The following is a 5,000-nucleotide window of genomic DNA, read 5'->3' as shown; positions in this document are numbered from 1 at the left end:
AGAGAGAGAGAGAGAGAACAACCATTCGTTCCCGAAAGTTTCCGTGTCTTTCATCTTTATGGTTTCCGTCGATATGCACTGAAATTTAAGAACGAGGAAAGTACAATATCCCACTCTCTCTCTCTCTCTCCTCTCTCTCTCTCTCTCTCTCTCTCTCTCTCTCTCTCTCTCTCTCTCTCTCTCTCTTTTTATTCGAAAAGAATGTTTTTCTTTTGTTTGCTTTTTAATTCGCAAAGAATAATTTTCTTTTGTTGTTTGCATATAAAAGATTTACTGAACGACATAAAATTATTCCGAGACATTTGCTCTCAGGCACAAAAGGATTTACTAAGAGAAATATAAATTTGGTCAAGAAAAAGCCAACAGTGAGAGGAAGCAAAGAAGCAGGAAAGCATGACTTCGCTTCAATTGTTCTGGAAATGATTGTCAGAATTCTGCCGAGGTTGAAAAGGTGAGTAGAAAAACCGTAGAGCATACTGAGAGTTTTAAAGACTGCAGGGCTTACTAAGAGTTTTTAGACTAATTTGAAAAGTAAAATTGAGCGGAAAGATATGGCAAAGATTGTTGCTATGGAAGGTGAAAGAATGAAGATTTTTTTCTTTTTTTTTGGGGGGGGGGGTTAGGTATTTGGTAATAAATGTAATGGGGGCCAATAAAATGAGACAAGAGGTGGGTCTGTGAAGAGGCCAGAGAGAATGAGAAATTGAGCAAGTAAAAACGGCTGGGAGGAAATTTGGGTTAGAAGCAGAAAGCGGGTGAGAAGGGCATTGTGATAGGGATAAAGGACAAAATTAAAGCTTTAGCAGTTGATTGTTTGTTGAGAAAATATCGTGTCAGAAGAATTATGAGGGTAAGAAATAGAAAGGTTTTTAGTGGGTTTGGCGATGTAGAAAGGAAGTCACCAAAAATTTATGAAAATACAGTATAATCAGTTGAAAATATTAGAAAGTAGGAGAAAAGGAAGACAGAAAAACAGAAAATTAGAAAAAAACAGAATGTTCAAAATGTTACTAAGGAATCTTTAATGAAGGTGAATGGAGAAGGTAATTTTGCCGAAGATTTTGCATATTGTGTTAACTACCGATTAACTGTGAAAGGATTACTATTGTTCCGATCATTAGGTCAGTTTATGTATGTGTGTTATTACCTCGAGTAATTCAAGTTGTATAGTGTAGAAAGCTATGTACATGCATATGTGCATGATTACTCAGTGGAACATCGGAATGCTATCATAATGAAAGATATCGGCGTCAATGACCTTCGATGTCAGGATGAAAGAAAATTCCAAATTAATCAATCAATATCATTTAAAGCCAACAGCCTAATTGCAAATTATCACACATTGCTACTGTGATATAATCAATTTTATTTTTATTTTCATTCCATTCATGGAAGCCTGTTGGAAACGTCTTTGGCTCACGATCTACTAGTCTGGGGTTCCGGTCTCGCTAGTAGTTTCTCCTACCTGCTGAATCATCTGCAGCCATTTTGAGGCCATCCCTAATCCTAGCTTTGGTAGAGACCGGTCTTGGTCGCTAAGCAAATGTAAACTTGTGCCATTCATGATCGACCTTTAAACCTTTACCCTATAGCCTACGATTTAGTCAATCATATAAACTAGATATATCTAGCAACAGTAACGAATATGACAACTAAATTAATCGGGGAATAAATGTTTTTGGTGCATAGTTGTGAAACGTTTCGGTTATACAGTATATGTTAAAGAGAACTATCCTTTGTGGAATATTTTTCATTATTCATTCCTCTTTACATCTAAGGTATTGTTGGTTATTTTTCTATTCTGTATTTTTTTTTATTAATAATTACAGAAATCTCTATTTTCCTTTCGTTTATACTTAACGGTATTCAGTATAATGGAGGCTTCATCTGCGATGTTACAGACCTCTCTTACTTGCACTAAATAAATAAATAAAATAAATAAATAAATAAATAAATAAATAAATAAATAAATAATAATAATAATAATAATAATAATAATAATAATAATAATAATAATAATAATAATAATAATGATAATAATAACAATAATAATATCTTGCAATAAAACGTTTACGTTATAAACATTAAAATATGCCCATCTAAAACACCAATAAAACATTGCAATAATGGATGAGCTATGATATAATTTATCATTTTTATTGGAATGTTTTACTAGTATTTTAGATGGACATGTTTTGATGTTAATAACGTAAACGTTCTATTGCAAAATATTTTGCCATTATTATTATTATTATTATTATTATTATTATTATTATTATTATTATTATTATTATTATTATTATTATTATTATTATTATTATTATTATTGTCTAGCAACTTAGGACTGACATCAAGAACAAAGTAAAAGATATCAACCAATCCTGGCAACCAGATATTATTCTAGATCCCCTCTTGTATTCCTTCTGTATCTTGCTCACAGGCTCTAACGACCTGACAGTATTGACTGTGTGCCACCAAGAGTTCAGTGTCTCATGCAATCATTTGGACAAAACATAGTGTATGCAGTGACATGTGGCAAAGTCAAGACACCCACAAACATTGCACTGTCCTTCAGTGTTAAGTCTTTGAAAGGTTGAGGATGTTTATCAGCTAAGATAAGCATCTTCAACCGCCTCGGGTATTGTGTAGAATACTCACAGATGAAGGAGATTGACACTACCCTCTGCAAGTAGAAGCTGTCTACATCAGGAGGTGATCCCCCGCTGCCAAGCAACATTTTTCCTAATCTCTTCACAACCTTGGCCTGGGACAACATGAACCGTCTAGAAGAAACACCGAGTGGTAAAGGTATGTCACATAGGGTGAATGGCATTGTTGTGCAGGAAAAAAAGACAGTCTTAGTCCCTGAACAACGCAGGCCTACTGTGGCTAGAACAAAAAAAAGGGGAGCATTGATGCACTTTTGCTGATGCTGCCAGTGTACAACGTGGGGGGAATGGATAGACTCACCAATGACCAAGACCACTGAAGTTGTTACTGGAATTTAGATCTAGCTTACCAGGCAAAAGAATCTTGTTTGGATCATGAGCTGCATGGTGTAAGAAAAAGATCCGTCAGAGATCAGATGGATAGACTTCAACTTCAAGAACTGAGAGGAAGTGGCAGTCCACACTTAATAAGATTCTTAAGCAATCACTCCACATCCTGCAGTCACTGGGCCTGGCTAAGATTGAAATTATATTTGACCAGACATTATATGCAAAGGCTGTCGAGATCACCTTGAAGGACCCTGAACATTTAAGAAGCATCATCATCAGGATGGATGCTTTTCATACCATCTTCACCCTTGTAGCAACCATAGGGAAGTGCTTTCAAGATGCTGGCCTCCATAATCAGTGAGTGGAATCTTGGGTAATTGCACAAGGGTCAATTTGAAGTCATTGTGGAAGGCATGAAGTACAATTGAGCAGTAGAAATGGGCTATGAGACCTTTTTGTTTTTGCACCTTATGTAGAAAGGGTGTCTGGCCTGGTTAGAAACTAGAAAAATCGACAACATGGTACAGATGAAAGAGTCTATGAGTCAGTGACATCTTTTCCAAGGGCATACCCAAAGTAATCTGGAACAGATCCTGAAGAACCCCTTTTGCACATGTAACTTGAATCTCTCTGAGGAATACAGAGGTGTTTAGACATGGCAGTGAATTCAAAGGATTCTGGGTGACCTACATAGATGTTGTGGTGATCTTCTTAAGCTTTACCTGTGCATCCAGAGAAGAGGCGTGGATCCTCCAACAGTCACGTATCCAAAGCATGATTCTATGCTGCTTTGCACATGAAAGTGTCAAATATGTTACGTACTTGTCATACTACTTAGCTCAGATGAGCCAACTATCTATAAAACACCCATATGTTCATGCTGAGTTCATGGCAGGAATATTTTCGGTGCAGCTGTGATCAGTGATCCCATTTGGCCGTATTCCTGTGGTCCAGAATACTAAAAAGACAGTACAGAAGGATATGCAGACTGCTCGGGGAACAAAAGGCTTTAGTCTTAAACCAGGAGCCGTCATAAAGTATTACATTACGCAGACATGCAGAAACAAATACCTTGGACAGCTCAGAAAAAGGACAGGAGGGAGCACCCCAAAAGTAAGTCATCCTCATCTCCAAACTGAAAGGCAGAAGAAAGTTGAGCAGGATTTAGAGGTCTTGACATACATGAAGTAGAATAATTGGCTCAATTACTTGTCTTCAGAAGAGGAAGACCTGCTTAGCCTATCCAGTGGCACTGTAGTACCCCGTGAAGTCAGCAGAGACTTACTGCGAGCTAATATAGTATGAGATGCAGTATACTATGAATTGAAAACAAGACTAGACGAGGATCAGCAGGAGGAATTCTATGTCAAATTGTAAAAAGCAAGGAGAGAAGATTTTTGCCAACGCCAGTATCAAATGCAAGTCCTAGAATTCACAGGATATTGCTCTGAAGGCAGACAGGAACTTATTTAACAACAGGATCTTGGTTGTTGAATGCCAGCAGGCGAACATGAAGTATGTTCTAGCCTACTTCATAGGTTCATTGCCATGGGCATTGGTAAATACTGATGGGATGCTATGAAAAAAGATTGTCCTTGCTATAAAATTTATAGCAAGGACAGCCTAGTTCTATAATAGAGACCTAGAAAGGAATGTGTCTGCAGTGGAACAGATTCCAACCCCATCTGCAACCCTCACTGATGGGATGGGCTTGATTCAGAAACTGAATGGAAACAACAAGACCTTTATACAGGTGACAGAGCTGGCCTTTACTAACATCCTTCATGATTCATGAAAAAGGATAAAAGAAGTGAATTGATCTTATCTTTGACATATACTTTTGCAACTTATTTAAACAAGCTGAACTGTCAACCACGGTGACGAGTGCTCTCCACTCCAATAGGCTAGCTTGTGGAAATCATGTGCAGCAGTGGAGGAAATTCCTGTCTGGATCTTCAAACATGACCTCTATAATCAAGTTCATGACCAACGAGTGGAAAC

The 5,000-nt window shown here is 37.4% G+C and overlaps 1 pseudogene; it reads left to right on the top strand.

Moving 5' to 3' along the window:
• The first annotated feature begins 3,980 nt into the window (after positions 1-3,980).
• Positions 3,981-4,794, top strand: LOC137659951 (uncharacterized; annotated as a pseudogene).
• Positions 4,795-5,000: the final 206 nt, after the last annotated feature.

The sequence above is a fragment of the Palaemon carinicauda genome, chromosome 20 (genome assembly GCF_036898095.1).
Source record: "Palaemon carinicauda isolate YSFRI2023 chromosome 20, ASM3689809v2, whole genome shotgun sequence".
Lineage (NCBI taxonomy): Eukaryota > Metazoa > Arthropoda > Malacostraca > Decapoda > Palaemonidae > Palaemon > Palaemon carinicauda.
Note: the sequence above shows the minus strand (reverse complement) of the source record. Positions and strands in the feature narration are given on the sequence as shown.